Source organism: Lissotriton vulgaris, chromosome 7 (genome assembly GCF_964263255.1).
Source record: "Lissotriton vulgaris chromosome 7, aLisVul1.2, whole genome shotgun sequence".
NCBI classification, from domain to species: domain Eukaryota; kingdom Metazoa; phylum Chordata; class Amphibia; order Caudata; family Salamandridae; genus Lissotriton; species Lissotriton vulgaris.
The window spans coordinates 91,240,667-91,261,362 of record NC_141695.1 but is presented as its reverse complement, the minus strand read 5'-3'; positions in this window follow the sequence as shown (position 1 = coordinate 91,261,362).

Here is a 20,696-nt window from a genome sequence, read left to right as displayed (position 1 = left end):
GCAACAATCCAAGAGGTTCAAACTGAAAGACTAATCACATTCGATCAGCCTGCAGTGCACAATGAAGGACTATGCAATAATGCCATGGAACTCGTGCCTCTTGAAACACAGATTGAAACAGTTCATCAAGAAACAACACCAGTCTACAATGATGTGGCATCAGAAAGTGCTACCGAGAGACAGATTGAAAGAACAATCCCATCAATTGACAGAACTGCCTCTGGTTATTTCATCACCTTCGACAACTTCTCTGAAGATCAAAACGACCCCGAAGTGATGCCAGAAACAAAAAAGTATTCTAAAGAAAATACAACAGGACTCCTTCAACAAATCAAAGAACTATATCTGGATTCACCGTTGATTGAGCATTGGATTATCTCAGGGGTATTCATACTCCTACTATGCCTAATTTTAGTTTTAATTTTAGGAAAGTTTATTACAATTGAATGGACACAGCAAGTCAGAACATCAACCTAGTCCTGAAACCACACAGATCATCCCACGTGAAGAAAAGAGAACTGTCAACAGTAAATGTCACAGCAATTCCAATACCTGGTAGGGTAGTATGGGAGAAAACAGACTATGAGATCTATGGTCCGGTCGAAATCCTGAAGTATCCTCATCAACTAAAGGTTTCCTTAAGTGACTTTGTGACACCTAGTACATTCTCTGATGATTGGGACTTTAACAGTATTAATGACATGATGTCTGATTTAGTAATGTCAGCTAGATTCACAGATCATGATTATTTACAAGGTTCATCTAGTTATGAGCAATTATTCTGTTACACCCACTATGGGGATCATTACTTGCATAAATCTGCACAGCCTAGAAATGTTTTTATGTATAATCAATGGGAACATTGTTCTACACCACCTAAAAGCAGTTCTAAAGCATTTTTTGAGAAATTCAAATACTTCTCAGGGTTTAACACAAGTGATGCAGAAATGTTTTATTACAAACTGTTAGATAAAACAGGAATGAAAACAATGCTGACAAATTCTAAATTGATATATTCAGAAGCATTTTATGACAAAATGATGACATTTGGTTTTGATTATTGGAAAAATAATATTGAAACGAAATCAATTTGGGGTACAAAAGATTGGCAGGTGCAAGGCATTGAAGCACTATTTAGAACCTGCATGATACCAGAACAAATGTTATTTTTAAATGACACAATACACCAAACATCTTGTCTTGGCCTAGCTAAGATCAAAGACCTTAAAACACCGTCTATACCAAAGCCAATACCTGAGAATACAACCACAGATATTGAGTTAGACGTGTCACAAATTTTACATTTCAACAGAACACATCCTGATTGGAAAAAGTGGTTAATCTGGCCTACAGACACGAATAGCTGTCAAGATAGATTCCTGAATAAAACACAGGGGTTACAAATGACCAGATTAGACTCGATATATTCCCAGAGACAACATCCAGGGATTATAACAACATACAGTGTAGGGAAACTCTGCCTTGAATGGCTAACTTCGTCCACACTGGCTGAAATTAAGCAACACTTGTCTTTACTAAAAGATGGTGCTGATTTGCGCGATTTCATTCTTGGACCACGCAAACAGCGTCAAAAGCGTTTCATAGCGACCAGTATCTATGCTGCTTACAACGAGGCTTGGAAAGTAAAGCAAATTGAAACTGCTGAAAAAATACGAGAAATTGATCGTATTAATTTGGAGAAATCACTTTCTGTAGTAGACAATGGGTTAATGACTCTGTCTTCCAGAATATATTCGTTGGACAATATTGTATCCTCTGCCTTTGATGTGATAGACAGAGATTTGCTAATGTTACAACATGGCCAGTCTCAATTACGCTCTATTATAGAATTAGGCTGGACGCTGCAAAATCTTCGTTCAGGCTATGTGCCTTGGCGTTTAATCAACACAACGTCATTATTTTCCAGTTTTAACCTTACTGATAAACAGATCAGTTTGGCACAGAAAGGAGCAGACTATACAATCCTGAGCATCAAAAAACTCGAGAGATTACCATTGACAATGTCAGAGAGTCCTGTCATTGAATGGATAATACACAGAATTATCACAATTCCGATAACAACTTTCTGATTTAAAAAGTGCCTTGAGTACATACCTGCTGGCCAGTATGAACAATTGGGTAAAGGATATGTAAAATCTGAATGGAAATTACCATACACTCATTCTTGCTATAGTGACAGCGACAAAAATGTATTTCTTAGTGGTGAAAATTGTAAACATTCACTAAGCGGTATACTTTTGTGTCAGGGTATTAATTTACACGGAGCATGTGATGGAAATTCAAACAACCTTTCATGCCACCAGCTAGTCACACCTGCAACTCAGATAGAGCCCTTCTTTATGCAACTCGTGAACGGGAGTTACATTCTTAGAACGGATCACAGATGTTGTGGCCTCGTGCCAGGGAAAAGTTATCTAGTAGAAGTAACATCCATGGTCAAATGCTGTATGCAAGCATTGTTTCCGAGTGGGCCTGCAGACATAGTGACTCCCATCTGGCCTCGTCTGAATCTCTATTCTATATGAATTGATACATTAAGCAAAATGAAATCTGTACTTTTACAGACAACAGTGCCTATAACGTCATCTAAAGAGACGTATGATCTTCTAGTTGCAAGGACAGCTACTGAAGTTCATGACCTTTTATCAACAAATTGCCCCGTGCATTTCGTAGAAATGTTCAGCCAACTCCTTAACATGTCTAGTGCAACAAGCATCCCAGGCATATTTAAGACAGTCTTTACGGGACTGCTAACACCCTTCCAGGCAATTTTGGGAATCTTTCCTAATTTTGTGCACTCCTTTTTTGGCGGCATACCATTATTTTTGGGACTCGTCGCAGGGATTCTATTTTTGACCCTCCTGCTTCGTTATGGCAAGCCTCGGCTCAGACATAGCTCCCATGGGAATGGAAGAGACAATCCTAGCAATGCGCTACCGGGACAGGATAACTAACGTCCTCGGATTGGCCAGGCTGAGAGATCTAAACATGACCTGGTTCCTTTCATTCAGACCGATATGGCAAAATTGCATTTTACCTGTGCTACGGTGTATGCTTTGCGGAGATGAATGCGTGTTGGACATCTGTCGTTCACTTCCATCAGCAGTACCAATGGACGTCGATACTTTGCTCAGTCCAATAACGGCTCACGCATTGTGTTGTCCCCAGCGGCTACCAATCCTGATGACGGCATTCGTGGAGACTCCTGTACTACAGCCAAGTGGTAACAGTGGAGCGAGTGACAAAAGCAACATCATCCAGGTACAACGTTCTGTGAGCATTGCTGGTCCCGGCTATGATGACAGCAATCATTCTCACACCTTCCAAGTTACAGCGCTATCTAATTTGGTTGAACTATCACCTGAATTTGTAGACCAATTCTTTGAGAGCCTGTCTGATACGATGTTCTCACCCGTACGGAAACAATAACTTTTAGAAGCTTTCCGACACACAGTGTTCCCATGAACTCTGAATTCGGCCTTCAGTTTTGATCAACAAAAACTGCCAAGAGCTTTGGAAATCTATTTTCTTTGAATTGGACAATTTTTCTAATATTGACCTTTTTTGGCACGAACAAATCTTTGCTTAAACGTAAAAACTATTCTTAGAGAACAGAAGCTTCACACTTCTATTTCTAAACACATCTAGAGACATAACAACATTACACCAGCCTCTAGCACACATGTTATTACAATGCATTTTTATGTGATGATTTATCTCGCCCTTCTTCTGTCAGAGATACTTCATGTGTAATTCCTTTTGCATAATCGTTCATTGATTTCATATGCAATAATTTTTGAATGATTTCTATGTTTTAAAAAACGTACAGTACCTAAATTCATGTATTACAAGTACGCCTATTTCGAATGCATTTATGTATTTTGGGGTGGGCAATGTTACACATGCATCTAATTGCTTTAGTTTTAGTAATTTTGATGGACATTAACCCGTGGAGTGGGTGTTGCGTGTTTATCTAGGTTCCTGATCGATACTGTGACCTTATGCCCCTATTCGGCTATAAATCCATTTATTCCCTATATTGGCATAACCGTTCAAGTGCGATTTTCTGAAAAGTCATCTCTGGCCTCACACGAACAGAGCCACATTCCAGCATAGTTCTCTCTGCCACTTCCTTTGCGACCAATTAATGCAATGACAGAGCAGTAGTCACTATCTGATATTCCTAGATAACACTCCGAGTTCTTCAACAAGATAAAAACTCAGCAAACCTGGAAATCCCCGCTTGCTGTGTTTTGATTAGTAATGGAACTCTAATGAGCCACTGATAACTATCACTTCCTAGTGACATCTTTAATTGACGTCTTACGTCCAGCAAACTTGCGTCAAACCCGGCACCTGTCAGGTATAAATATTACCAACGTTGCCTTAAGCAAGGCGAGCTACTGTTGCTGATGCCAGCTGCCTGCAAGACCCCGTGTTGGTAAATCTAGCACTCTGTCGCTGCAGCCTGCTGTCCCTGTGGTGGTGAAGCTGCTGATACCATTATCGCTGCTAAAGCGCGAACTATGGTGCAGTACGCTTAAGGAGCTGAACAGCCGTCCCTCTGCGAAGACATCCAACAGATACCAGCTGCCCGCGGACGCTGTCCCCCCTCCTTCCTCGACGCGCTGAAGAGACCCGCTGCCTTTCTCCTGCGGAGAAATCCAGCTCCGGCGTTTCCGGTCTGCCCTCGCGGGTGACTGGGATATCGAGAGAGACCCCTGAAGGAGATACCAATCCTCCATCATTCTATTCAGAGGTATGGTGTTGACTAAACCCTTAGACGAGAATTCTTGAAACAAACCTTGGCAAAACCAACCTAACTTAAATCTACTCACTTGCTCCCCTTTCACGTGTTAGGCTTAGGTCAGGCACACTGGGGTAGGCTTAGTTAGAAGCACCAGTTGAGTATGTTAGCCTAATGTATATATGACTGTATATATGTTTTATTACTTTTAAACCATTGTATGGCTAAGAAACCATATCAATGCTTTTACAGTTCTATTTCGCAATACTTATCTTACTGTACGTACTTTTTATAATAACAATTATTGCAATTGTGGCAATACATTTCTCTTGTACGAGAAGAAAGACTGTTCAATAAATGTTAACCCTTTATTGACAAACGCCCATCTCTCTATTCTCTACATCTCGTGAAAGTAAACTGCACTAAACTGACTGAGTGAAATACCTGTCTATTGTTTCACACGACCCTAGAGATTGACTCTTGATCTGAGGATCAAAGTTGTCATGTTGCAGGGTTGTTGGAAAGCTGAATCCCTTCTTGTCTGTGCCAAGGAAGCTGATCACTTCCTATGCAGAGAAGAAGGTTTCCAGTGACCTCTGAGCTAGTTGGTAACACAACCCAATTAAGTTTAGCATAGTCAGTGGAGGCCTGGAATATCCGCAGTTCCACGTCGATACTACTGTTTATGTTATTCCAATGCGCAGGGCCTAGTGGGAAACTAGGAACTACACTACAAGTCCATCTTACGGGTGGTTCCCTCTTAAGCGTTCTGCCTAGATTGCTAGTGTTCATGAACACTAGCCATATTTGATAAAGCACCCCGAACAGTTAATAACGAAATCCACCATTCCTGATACTTCACAATATCCCCACCTATTGACCCATTATGTATCTTCCATTTCTCAAAATGAGCATACAAAAACAGCCACTATCCAATTTAAAAAATAAAACCAAATACACCATTATACCTCCTATTTGACAACTAGTCTGGTAGCCTCTTACTTTTACTCCTTATTGAGCCAGCCTGCATGCTACACTGCATGGTACAGATCAGCCAATGGATGAGAATGAACTGCCTAAAACTTAACGGGGACAAGAGTGAGGTTATGATACTAGGAGGGGACACAAATATATGGTCTCCCTCATGGTGGCCAAAAGATCTGGGAAGATGCCCCGAATCATCAGAAAAGGTGAAAAACCTGGGAATCACTCTAGACACCAATCTCTCATTTGATGCCCAAGCCAGTAAGCTGGCATCATCACTTTGGTACATCCTAAAAATAATTAAAAAAATTCTACCTTACCTACCGCATGATTCGCACAAGTCAGTGGTGACAGCATTGGCCTTGTCCAGACTGAACTCCGGGAAAGGCCAATATGCCAGAGCCAGGAAGAAAATCCTACTCAAACTTCAACGCCTGCAGAATGCAGCAGCCAAGTTGATACTTGGAATACCTAAGTTTGAAACAGTCAGCCACAAACTAAAAAACCTGCATTGGCTACCAATTACAAAAAGGATACAATTTAAATCACTATGCCTAGCATACAAGGCAATCAACGGAACCGGATCACAATTTGTAAAATCCCATCTAAAACACTATGAGCCAAATAGACTTCGCAGATCCGGCCAAAAGAAACTCATCAGGGTCCCGAGATTCAGGAGAGCCAACTTGGGCGGAAGAAGCTTCTTGGTACACACAGCAAGAATCTGGAATCAACTACCACTAGACATAAAAATCAGCCCATCCTTGAAATCCTTTAGAAAGGAAGTTAAAACATGGCTTTTCTCTTCACAGCTCTAATCAACATCTTCAAGAGCCAGTGGTATATCTCAGCGCCAAGACGCCTTCGGGCATTCGCGCGCTCTACAAATAGATAAATCAAATCAAATCAAATCAAAATCCTTTCAACTCGATCAACCTTCAAGACCCTTTGAAACACCAACATCTTTAGACAGGATTCCGCAGATCTCAGTATGGGTTGCTAAACTGTGAAGATCCTCAATGATCTTCACAGTTTAGCAACCCATTCTCCAGGAAAAACTTTGAGAAGTTAGCTCTAATACTGGAAAACACTCCGGCGATGGTAGCCCTACAAGAAACTTGGACTATAAAAACTTTGGCCCAAAAAGACTACTTCGTTTACGACGCACCTGCAGAACCAGTAAGCAGGGGTCATGGTAAAGGCAGGCTCACAATTCTTCCACGCAAAGATTTTCATTGGGATTCGCAAGTTATTAATAAGCGCCTTATGAATGTACAATGTATTAAGGTTAAGCACTGGAGTGAAAATTTGAACATTTCCCAAAATGTAATACATTATAATGTGTATATCCCCCCGGCTCCAAAGACGATTCTCTCATGATTAAAACATTTGAAGAAATCGAAGCAGTAGTAGAAGCAAAAGGATAGCCCTCCATTATTTTAACAGGAGACTTTAACGGAAAAATCTCATATGCACTGAAAATATTACTTTCCTCCCTAACAGCACTAAATGGAGGTATCTTAAATGGAAGCACAGAAGGAGATATCCCTGTGGCCTTCGCAAGAAAAGGTAACTCTAGCTCATCGTTCCTAGACTACATGATCTGTAGCCAAGATTTATTCGGGAAAGCTTTTACGTGAATTATCCAATTTACACAGGAAAGCAATCATTCAATCCTATCTTTGAAAACTGGAATATTATTGCAGCCTACATCCTAATGGACCATTACCCATTTGCATGCTACCGTTGTTGTAATCCAGGCAAAAGGGCAGCTGATATGGAATTCAACAACAATTAACAATGTATATTCCCCTATTATCAGTGCCCTAGTACTACAGATTGGCAATTTTTCGGATCCAATAATACATTTTGAAGAAGTCCTTAACACTGTAATGGCAACCTTGCAGGATATTCCAAAATGTTGGAAAACGCATGAGGAAAATTTGAAAGGAAAGAGCCTAGATCAAGGAATAACCACATTAAATAAACTAATCTGGATGCAATTTTTACATTTTTCAGAGATCAGACACAAAGAAATCAAAATACCTAAAAAATTCTGATGGATGGTAAAAGAAAAACATAATCAAAATTGGGCCGCCAAACAGAAAAACGGTAGGGCATTCTGGAGTTTAAGTGCAAAAGAAACAGGAACAAAGAAATCTCTGCAAGCCTCACCTGTTCCATCAACAGAATGGGAAAAATACATCCATGACCTATATAAGCCAAATATGAGGCAAGAAAACCTGAATCTAGCAATAAGCAAAATAGAAAAAAATACCCAAGATATTCTTGCCTCTATAGTTCAGCAAATAGAATACCACATAAAAAAATCCCAGATCGTCTGCAGCAATGGGACCCGATCAGATCCCGATAAAAGTACTGCAAAGCATACGAGAACACTGGAGCAAGTTTTTAGCTCCCCATATTCCCATTGTTATGCTACAGGGGAAATCCTTAAATCATGGTAACGGTGCATAGTGCAATTTTTAAAAAGGGCTATGGGTCACCTGCCAGAAATTATCAACAAATTGCCTTGTTGGACGCAATTGGGAAGATCTTTGCTGCGAGTGGTTGGAATGTTTGAAGGATTGGGGTTTCCCACGCGGAGTGATCCCTATGACTCAAGCTGGGTTTAGACCAAAACATTCCAAACTGATAACAAAGCGGTTCTAAAGACAATTATAGACAAATCTGTGGTGTCAAAATCGCAAGTCGTCTATTGAGTATTTGTTGACTTTATAGAGTAGATAGACCAACACTCTAGGAAAAATTAAAAGAAAGCTAGGAATGCCTGATAAACTTCTTAACATATTTATATCACTACATACAGCAACATGGTGCAAAATACAAATGGGTAGAAAGTAGGGACTTACTCAACCAATAGCTACACCAAATGGTCTGAGGCAAGGTTGTCTTTTAGCCCCCCCTTCTTTTATCTCTCTACATAAGTGATCTCCCTGATTATTTTACACAAATCATAAATTTCCCCCTAAAGCTATCATCTTGGAACATACACATCATGATGTACGCCAACAATGTGGTTATACTAGATCTCATACCATTCGGCCTAGAAAGAAACTTAGAGACTCTTAACATTTATTCAGAAGAAATTATATTTGTCCCAAATAAATCTAAAACAAAAATTGTTCCTTTTAGAGGAGTAAAGCAATTTACTGAATGTAAGTGGTCTCTAGAGGAAAATATTTAGAGATGGTTAATGAATATACATACCTGGGGCACATTTTTACACAAACATTACAATATTCCTTCTATTTTCAGCACATAGGTCACAAAGCAGGCGCCCATGTTGGCACACTGCAAAGATTATATTTCTCTTCCAGATACAGACAATTTTACTCCCTTTTAGAGGTTTTTAGTTATAAAATTCAACCTATTTTATTGTATGTATTGGAATACATTCCAATAAAACACTGGCATCAAATAAAATCAAAGAAGGGATCATCCTTCGTAAACTGATTAAAGGCCACCAAGCAGACCCTGCTCAAGCTCTACGCCTCAAGCTTTCTCTAGTTAGCTCATATGGCAGAGCTATCACTAATGTAATAAAATGGGGTTATAATCTCATACACGCTGATCAAGGAGCCTTAAGATTTATATTAAAAATTTGACTTTTAAGAACAAATCATTGCACCACACTCATAGACAGAATGTACTTAAGCTTTTAACATATCAAATTGCCCAATAGCACTTTTGAAATCTTGGACTCCTGCTCACTCGATATTTTTTCTAAAACATCTGTCCTCGAGAATATGTTACGATCTCGACATTAAGCATTTCTCTTAACTAAAACATTACAAACAGTATGCAGAATCAATTGGATACAAACACCAGGCCTTGCGTCAGTTTTGCGCCACCGGTGCGTCACTTTTTGTGACGCACCAGCGGTGTAAAAAATGTGCCTCATCGCGCCATATTTAAAAAGTGATGCATCTAGGTAGATGCGTCACTTTTTAAACCCCTGCGCCACATTATACCTGCTTCAGGTATAATGTATGCAGAGGGGGCGTTCCCCCGCAAAAAGCCTCGTAATAGTGACGCAGTGAAATCTATGAGATTTCACTGCGTCACTTTTAGGACGCTGTTGCGTCAAAATCTTGCGCCTGCCTCACAGCAGGCGTAAGACTGTTGCAAGCCCTTTCACATGGGGCTTTCCCCATGCGAAAGGACGCATTGCTGGAGTTGGGTCACTTTTGTGACACACTCCAGCAATGCGTCACTTTTGTGCTTACAGATACGTCAGAAATACTGACGTATCTGTAACTCCTTGCGACATGATGCGTCATACATTAAATATGACGCATCAGGAATGTCGTAAGGAGTGCGCAGTGAAAAGTGACGCATGGCTGTTTTCACGCAGCTATGCGTCACTCTTCATAAATGAGGCCCCCGCAACATTATATTTGATCTACCTTAGAGCATGGAGTCCGGCTTTGTATAATTTTATTATGACTTGGGATTTACATTCACTTCCAAATGGAACCATGCTGAAAACACCACTAGTATCTGTCATTTATGTGACGGAGGAGTGCAAGATTTACCGCATATCCTGTCTGAATGCCCAAATCCAACACTAGTTGAGACAAGATGTCGGCATGTTAACCCTTTCCGAACCAGATATAATATAATTTCTGTTGAAGGCCTTATTTCACTTTTTAAATCGCCGCTTGACGAATTTGTATGTCATTACCTGTTTACATTTTTATAGAGCTTTTTTTAATTGTTTTGAAATGATTATCTTATTAATGTTTTATACCAAATATAATTTTTTTTTAACTGTTGTTCTCAGCAGAGGACTAAATCAAATAAATATCTTGAGTCTGCCTACCCTCCCGGGTAACAGAACATTAATGGTCCTTAATTTGTAAATTCATTTAACAATTTAAATGGAGTCATGATCACAACTGAAACAAAATATTGTGAATCTGAGCACCTATGTTGAAGGTGGAATGCTGCTCCAACAGCATTTATTTAGGCTGGGAGAATAAAATGGAAAGGCCTTGAATGTATGCTTTCAGGGTCTCCATACCATACATTTAGAAGCGGAGGCCTGACTGACTTGATAAAATAAGTAAGCTACAAGAAAAAAACCATTGCAGATGTTCAAAGGAAAATAAATACAAAGAATTAATGTAAGACTCAAGTCAGTGGTCTGAAACCATGAAGGTGTGGATCTCAGAGCATGCTGGCAGATCAAAGAATTGGGGCATTAAATAATTAAAACCTACAATGCATGACGGGTGGCGGAGGAAATAAATGTTTAGTGATTTGGCTAGAGTCTGGATGACACTCAACCATCGGAGTTCACTAATATTTCTGTGCACCTTTACCTCAGAGACATTTGCTTCATCCTCTTGTACCCACTTAAATAATGCTATTTTAGAGCCAGGTTTAAGGAAATACAAGACTCTGGTGGGTTACCTCTGAATCAAATGTCTCAAGGCAGCAAGAGAAGAAATAATTTCAATTTCCCTTCCTTTTTTTGTGTTTCGGTTTTGTTTATTGGAAGAATAGGGGGACAGGGTGCAAAGTCTATGGGGCATATTACCAAGCAATAGCGATAATTATCACTATTGCTTGGTTAGAGACAAAAATTTATCGCCGACCTGCGGTGATTTTTATCGCAGATAAACCTTGGTATTACCAAGGTTTATCGCAAATGCGATAAAAATCGGCCGCAATGCATGAATATCACTGAAAAGTCAGCGATATTCATGCATTACCGAGCTAATGCTCTTAGCCATATTATCCACCTCCCATTGGATAACATGGCCAAGAACTGCTCAGGGCATGTGTTAGCTTTTGGAGATATTCGCGCTTAGTGCGAATATCTCCAAAAGTAGGTAATAGGGGATAGCGATGTTAGCGACTGTTTCCAGTCGCTAACATCTTGGCACGCCCACTTTTCATGTCATTAGTGATAAATATCACTGACATGCAAAGCGGGGCCCAAGATGGTCGCAATCTCCTACTAGCTGTCGCTAACTGGTGTTAGCGACAGCTAGGTAATAGGGAGATAATTTTATCTCTGCTTTCTTGGCTTTTAAAGCCAAAAAAGCAGAGATAAACCCCCTTGATAATATGCCCCTAAGTTTCCACAGCCACATCACATAGACCAGGCAGGGCAAGGGAGAAAAGCAGAGTTGCATTGTAAGGCTCAACACTCACCATACCTATAGGTCAGGTTACAGAGTGTAAAGCATCCGATGTGAAGTACAAACCCTCCTGCTGCACAGCCATGCATCGAAATAAAAGTACATGAATGCACCATATCTACAAGATGCAGCGCATTCCTGTCCTTTGACCCTGCACCAGTGACCTATCAGCAGTCGTGTTCCAGCGCAGACACCCTTGTGTGAATCTGCAAGGGTGCCTCGAGATAAGGGGATGATTGTTTTGTGCTGGAAGGGGCACCTTCCTGCACAAAAAACAATCATTAAAGGTATTTCCCTCTTTCTCTGCAGCACGCATATGGAAGAGGAAACAACGCGAGCGGTGTTGTCTCTTCGCGCATGCGCACTGCGTTCCCGCACGGCGCATGCGCGGTTAGTTTCACGCTGCCCAATCAAACAACATGCGCTAGAGCGTTAGCGTTTTAGAATGGTGCTAGCTTTTAGCGCATGCGCGTCTGGCATGTGTTGCCATCTATAATGAGAGTCAGGCAGCGCGTACCAATGGACATGCTCTGTCCTTAAAAAAGTGCCGTTTTTCGCGCTATTTTTCTCTCAAATTGACCAATTAGACTGGCTATTTAAAGGAGCCTCACACAGCCAAGATCACCTCCACTCCCACTTGGACGCTGGCCATTGGGGTACCGACGGACAGGTATGGCTCCATCTGTAACTAGATCTAGCAACTAGGAATACCAATTTCAAGCCCTGTTTACTCTACTCTAGCCTTGTTGCCCCACTTGCACCAATTTAGACTCTTTTGGTCTCTCCTACACCATGCCCTTAAGGAACTCCTCTATGTGAGTTTAGCCAGTATCTATAGCTCACCTATAGAACTACATTTACAAATCAGCCTTATCCCCTAGCCTAGTCAATACCATGTCCTCTGTCTGGGTTGAGTCTCTTTTTAATCAACTAGCTTTTGTTAGTGTATATATATGGATAAGTAGAGTATATTCACTCTGTACCTCAATAGAATCTTCATTAGAGGTCATAACACTTTTCCATTCTAACAGAGCGGGGCCTCCTTCTTCCCGAGTGGGTGCCGGGTGAGGTGAGGTGTTCTCCCACAGATTGTTGGGTGAGTAGAACATAGATTAATAAACACTGTGTAACTAATTATAGTTGTAAATCAGGAGACTGAAACAGCTTCTGAAAGGCGGAGAATAGTTTTCTGCCGCCCTGCTTATTCTTGTTGTGTTATGTTTTAAAAGTACCATTATATCACAATTTGCCTCTCACACCCCCCCTTTTTTCCTATTCAGGAAAATCACGACCAGTTGGATGACTACCAGGGAATACTTGGGATCCGGTAGGATTAATCCAAAATGTTAAATACACTTTATGTTTCACATAGTGCAAATGCATAACATCTTAAGGTCCTGAAGAAAGCTTGGACTAGTTGTCCTCCCAGCTGAAACATGTCGACCTCTACGCACTACGCCATGACATAGCAATTTTTTAGACTATGAGGCGTTGTTTTTATTCTTGACCCTGGACAATACTGAATAAACATATTTTTTGTCTCAGGAGCCAATTTTATAATCACCTTTGTTTCTTTTTGCACAAGCACTGCACTCCATTGGTCCTACCTCTGAAATACTGTGGTTCAGAATAACACCTTCCAGAACCTATCTCTGCATCATTATCAGGTGCATTGGAGAAACTATGGTTCATGGCTTACATCCCACATGACGACACTCCGCCAATATCGGTGGGCTGATGGGAATTTTTCTAACCCAGTATTATCACTGTGAGGACATTTTGGTGTAGTGGTCTTTTTGGCATGACACAGCACTTAGATAAGCGATCTGACCAGGTATCTCTTGTTTGTTTCTTCAGGTGATAAAGGGGTTTGAGCTACCGTGGTCATTAAACTTTCCCCTCTTGACCCTCCCACCTTCTTTTTCTAGGGACCAGAACCACACCATGTGGTTATTGACGTTGATATGCCAGCTACTGCAACATATGTAAATGCTTCACACAAACACATCCAGTGAACAATAAAACAGTGATGCTTTGCAGCTTAAACTTATTGAGGTGGAATCATCTTATAATTCTTGGCTGGATTGTGTCCCTTTCTGCTATCTAAATACAGCAGCTGAGTCTATAAGCAGCAGATGACCTATATTGCACTCATGTAGAAGGACTTCTGTTCCTTCCACTTCCAGCATCTAATCCCTGCCAACACAAGGATCTTGCTGATGTCCCTGGCAGTGGCTATGGTGTTATCTGAGAGCACACAGTCCAAGACTGTACAGACTCTTTCTGGGATGACACAGTTTGAAAAACATAACTGAATCTCCTGATGCAATGTTAAAAGGAAGTCTGAGAGGCCCATAGACTGAGCTCCCCAAACTTAGGCTTTGGATTACTCACTGGAATCACTTCTTAGTAATGCATTGGTATGTAGAGCACATACTACTCTTACAGGGCTTTCAAGGTCATGTTTTAAAAGTAGGGTGGATCCTAGCTTTACATAAATCAATCCTTAGTCTTGGTCAGGCATCCATTGGAGGATCACAGGAGTCCTGAGGACATTTTCTTGATGCCCACTGTGACACAAAAAAACAGACACTGACATTGACAAACCACCTGACTCAATAGTGATAGAAGGACTGTGTTTTCCTTTGAAGAGCCTGTAAATTTGTATTGGAATAGAGAGGCTAAAGGAAGTACTGTATAAGGAACTGTTTCTCAATTGATAGGAACAAATAAGGCCCAATAAATCAAATTTTAAGTAATCAGAAAACGTATTAGATTACAAATAAAACATACTTTCACTGTTAACAGTAATGTCCTGTTCTGTTTTTCAATAGTAAGCCTTGTGGCTGAGACACATTGTTTTTATACTAACTCCTGATATGAGAGGAAGTGATTTCAGCATGGCCGCTGCCTTTAAGCCTGCAGAGGCTCAGCCCTGCATTTCTTCTATGTGTTTTGGCCAATCGACAAACTAACCAGGAGATGCACCTTCTGAGACTACCTCATTACATGGAGAGAATGGATTACCTGCGTTCTAACAGGACAGTAGTTTACATGTAATTCTGAAGTTTACCTGTTACCAAACACTCCTCTATTTTAGATTAAAAAAAATGAAGATTGGAATTCGATGTGTAACTAGACATGACCCCCGGGTGTGGGGTTTACTTTTATGATCTGCCTTAAGACAGCTTTGCCTGCACCCATGCATGAACACAATTAAAAAAGACAGAGAGAAGGGCTTTGGGGGAGGCCCTTTGAGCCACTGGTTACCTTGGATCAGCTTCTGTTAGCCACTGATTATTAAGCCAGTATTTGTAAAGCGCAAACTAATCACCCCTAAGGGTCTCAAGGCACTGGGGGCCATCGGGAAGAAAAGCAAGCTATTGCCCAGAGTCACATGGTGCTGGGATAACCTACCGCCGGCGATCGAACCATGAGCCCCGTGTTTCGGAGTCAGCTGCCCTGGCCGCTGCGCCACACCTCTTCCACTGTCATTCATGTTTTAGATCAACCCAATTTGCTAGCTTGCAGCTTGTGATTGGATGTTGCTTGGATCATGTTGCCTGTGGGAAGTTATCCATTCACTGCAACAAGAGAGGGGCACTCTTTGCTGTTCAGTGTCCTCTACGTGGAGGACTGACTGTGCACCAGTCCCTCAGTATGTGCACCGGGTGGGCCACGTCCTTGTTGGAGGTTTACACAACTAGTTGAGTGGATTCCTCTTAGAGTCTTCCAGTCAACCATGCAACAACCCTAAGGGTTATTACATCAATTTAAGGTCTGTGCACTTCAGCCACTAAAGAGCCCAAATACTAGACAGTCTTGTTTCTAACCATAGGATTCAGCACTGTCAGAGAGCAATTTTGCAGACAAGGACAGACCATGACCTGGCAGCAGCATTGCTCCTAGGAAGGGGTTCTTGCATGCGGGGTTGCACCAACTTGCCATCAAACTAACGAGAGAGTGGGAGATCAATTTATATTTTCACATGGCCAGATTGTGTGTATCAGGTGATGTAATAGCCACACTTAACACAAAAATGGCTGACCTAAAATGCTAGGTTTATAAATTATTCATTGGCTAACTTTAGTTATTCAAATGGCAAATACTCATAATATATTTGAAATGTAGTCTACAAAAATACAACATTTTCTAAATTACTGTGTACAATGATAAACATTTTTATTATTTTAATTTCTTGTGCATGAAAAAAATATATTAAAGTAACCTAACTGACTATCATTATGCATGACAATAGACATACTAATTCCAATGAAAAGTAAACCGCTGTAATAGTATAGTTGAAGACATGCTATTGTGTCACTCCTTTACAAGATGGCTGCCAAAAGGATACTTTGGTAAAGTTTCCTGAGATGGCCTTTTGAATGCCTTCATTATGCACCCCCGCCCACTTAAGGGGGAGAGAGAGAAAGAGAAAGAGAGAGAGAGAGAGAGAGAGAGAGAGAAAGAGAGAGAGAGAGAGAAAAAAATTCAAATTAGTCTGCAGTGCACGAAGACTCGGCTAGAATAGTGCCAAGGTGGCATTGATGGGGAATGGTAGCCCATCTTGTTCTGAAAGCACCCTCCCTAGCCTGCAGGCTACCTGGAAGATATCAGAGTGGCACAGGGGTAAGCCCACCCTGCTCCTACTGTCATCTGATGACCATCCGCAGCTCCTGAGATCAAAGGGAGTGTTTCCCAGAAGGGGGTGAAGACTTCTCCACATGTAAAAAGGACAATATTTGAAGTGGTAGGCCATTCAATCAGTTTTGTTTTCACTCAGCCTTAGCTGTTTGTTCAAGTTCAGTTGTCAATGGTAATTAGAAAGAGCCAAGGAAGCAACCTTCACCAAACCACTGCAGATACTTGTGTCCTGAATGTTAAAGTTTATGTCCTGTGGCTTAAAAAGATGGAATTTGGTAGCAATTATTTTTGACTCGTGATCAAGTCCTATGTGGGATGAAAGAATGAGCTAAGTGAGTGGCACCACTAAAAAAAAAGTTACTTTTTAATATTTACAAATATTGATTACATTTAGGCTCAATCAGTCCTTTTAATTGTGGGAGGTGGTGTCAGGCAAGTTTCAAAGTAGGATGAGAAGACAAACCAATATACATTAATTGTACCCTTGTCTGAATCTATGTCTCCTACTCTAATTTATTAATGGTCTCCTGTATACAATTCATTTTTTGAATAAATATATGTTTAAGCAAATTGTGTCATAATTCCCCATTGAGCTGCCATCTCATCCATCTCCTGCCCTCGGACGAACACAAACTGCCCATTTAACTTTTTTGTGTACCAGCTAAATAGCTTGCTCTGTAATACGAGGATTTTTAAAACCCCTGTGAGCTGATGTCCCAAGCCAACACCTCCAGGTCAAAAAAAAAATCTCAGCTCCACTGATTTCTACGTAATGAGCAATGACCTTACACTACCCCTTCTCCTAAACAAGCATTGCAATGCCACTGGTGCTGGCTTATGAACGAAAGTGCCTTCTGAGTCATTGATGAGTTTAAGCCCTCGCTAAGTAATCATAAATAGACTCTGTCACTTATCTCTGCACAGATGCATCCATTCATCCACCCACTGACTCATTCTTGCATTCACACATGTGCAATAAAATACACACAAACTAAACAACAAATTCAAGATAAATTAAAAGAATACAAGTGTAGGAAAGAAGGATCTGCTTTCATGGTTACCCACACTTTACACTGGCGTTCTACTGTTTTTCTGACTAGTATCACTGGGATCCTGCAAATCAGAACCCCAGTGACTGTGCTTTCCTACCTAAATTTGCTAAGGTGAGTACCTTGGTACATTCCTAGTTGGTTGCCGGTGTATCCTAGTAAGTCCCAGTACGTGCTACTAAGGTACCTAGGTCCTAGGTACACCAGGGGTCTCCCATGGGCTGCAGCATGAGTTATGCCACCCATAAGAGACCCTGCAAACTATGACTACAGGCCTGCCATTGCAGCCTGTGTGAGTTGGTACATGCACCTCTCATGAAAGATATAAGTTCCTTTATATCTTACATCACTGCACTTGTGGAGAAGCGTGGCTCAATGGTTAGAGCGGCAGACCCTGATGCAGAGGTCTGGCCCCGCACCAGGGTTCAATTCTCGCCTCAGCGGCTCTTGGACTCAATCTCCCTGGACCTGATAATTGTCGCCTCGGTGGGTCCCACTCTGTGACTCTGGGCAATAGCTTGCTTAATCTCCACATTGGCCCCAGCAGCGCTTGGATGCCTGGCTTCACCTTGGGGGTGCCCAGGAGTGGACATCTCACAGGAAAGCCAGGAAGAGTTTCACAGCGGTATGAATACAGCGCTACGAGACCTCTGGGTACAAGGCGCTATATAAATACAAACACATTTACATTTACATTTGCAATCTATAAGTCACCCCTCTAGGAGGCTTTTCAGTCCCAAAGGCAGGGTGCTGGAGATATGATTCTAGCCACGGTAGGGCCCTCCATGCTACTGGGACCGATCATACAGAGTCTGACAGGCACCTAAGGCTGGTGCAGACTACAGACACTAATCTGCCCTCCTGCGGCTGGGCCAAGCCTGAGCAGGGGAAGGTAGGACAATAGGTTTCCTGTCACAGAGAGGTGTGACCACCTCCTAGACAGGATTTAGTGTATTAGGCAATGGTGGGGGTGCTTGCCAGCACCAAATATTCTGCTGGAAGGGCACTCTTGGTGCCCTCCTTGCACACTCCAGTTCAAACAGTTGGCTCCCGCTTTGGCGGGAGACTGGACAAAGGACATGGGAGCATCCTCCCCACTGTCCAGGCTCTCCTGTGGGAGGCACCCTTAGATCATCCCAATCCTCACCTTAGGTTCCTTAAGGGCTTATGTGTGGGTGGGTCCCTAGAATTGTTGTGGGATGCAATTCAGATCCAATCCTACTTCTTCTTTGACCATCTGGACATCCTGGCCAAGTCATGCTGACCGTGTCAAACTAATAGCATCGACCTTTGCTTGGGGACTGAGTCTGCAACCGGGAAGACTATGTCTACTCCTGACCTCGTCATCCTGTAAACCCGCTGCACTATCAGTGTCTGTGCTTCATACAAGTTCCCTCCTGGGCCTTTGGATAGCTAAAGACATACAAAGGAATCTGCCTTGGAGTGATAGAGTCACTCCTTTTCACCGGCAGGCACTCAAACACAATCAACCGGCCTGCCAAACCTGGGTTCCTACGTACTCCTAATGGCTCATCAACACAGGTGGTGGTTCTGCATTTCCTTGAGGCCTGAGTTATCTTCTCATCGAGTTGAGGACAGCATTCCTTATAGAACACCCTACAACTGAACCCCTGTGCACAGCGTTGCTGTATCGCTTCATCTCACAGTAACCGCATTGGTTACTTCGACAGACATGTCAGCGCCAGGGCACCGGTTGGTATTAGCGCGCTTTACAAGTGTTATAAATAAATAAATAAATAAATAAAGGTTCTGCCAATGAGTCAGTCCCCACTATAACTGACCCGTTCTCGACGTTATTGGTTAGAACAGATGGATTCTGTTGTCTTCCGGATCATGGCGACTCAGGCAGAGATACCGATTCAGTGTACCCGTACTTGAAGCTTTTCATCAACTGACCTGTTTCTCTGAACTTGAATGGCCTTCATCTTCCATGTCTACTGGTACCCCCAGAGTTGCATAGACTCTGCCCCCTCTGCTTTCAGGTACTTTTCAACACAAACCCACCTCTAGGTTCGAACAAACCTGTTCACCCTTCTGCAACAGCAGCCTCATCCTGAAGTCCTCAATTGTGCTCGACAGTGGTTTTAGGTATCCTGATTCAAGGTATCCACGGGTGGGGTGGCTCCTAAAACTTTTTGTTCTCCATGGGGTATCTTCAGGGTCCAATGGGAAGGGTCCTCTCTCTCCAACACTGCAACCGCTACATATCCATTAAATAGTATTGAGTATGCAGTTGTATATCCTATTTGCATGCAACTGTCTTGGGGGTGCTCTTTGCATACAACTGTCTTGGGGTGCCTTGATTCTCACCTGGGGTGGTATCTTGGATCCCCATCTCTGCTACGTCTCCTGGGTCCTGTCTCTACTACTGTTGTGGTTTGCATTCCACTATATTGGTATAAGGGTTGGTCTCCCCCGGGGACCCCAGTGTATTGGTGCTGCTTATGGTACTATTTCAAAGTATTGTGTGCATTGTCATTATATCTCTGGGTGGAGATATTGTAGAGTGCTAGTGAGTAACTGTAATAATTGTCTTTTTTTATAAGTACACCGTGTGGTTCGTTTTCACTTAGCCTGTACTAAAGGTTAGATACTGGTGAACCAAGCTGCTTTACACTCCTCCTACACTTAGGCTGAAGGCTGATCTCCAGAACTACCCCTTAGAGAGCCTTTCTAAGGGTGTCTAAACTACTTAAATCACCATAAGGGTGGCCTGGATTAGTGCAGGATGCTCGACTTCCACGAGTTAGTATCATATGAGCCATCCTCCTACAGCAAGTAGAAAAAATAAAAAATAAGGCCATCTAACCCAATGGGCATATGATTGCAATAACGATAATGCAATTAGCAGCAAGTGTCATCTTGGAAAGGCCTTGCAAACATATTGTAAAGAGACTACTGTTGATTTCAAGGTCAAACATGGGTGCTACAATTAGAATGAACACGTTGCCCATTTTGGAATGGGAAAACAATATTATACTATGAACAACAACATTGCACATTCTGGTTTAGCGGAGGAGGCATCGTGGGCTGTGGAGCACTGCAAATTAATGAGTG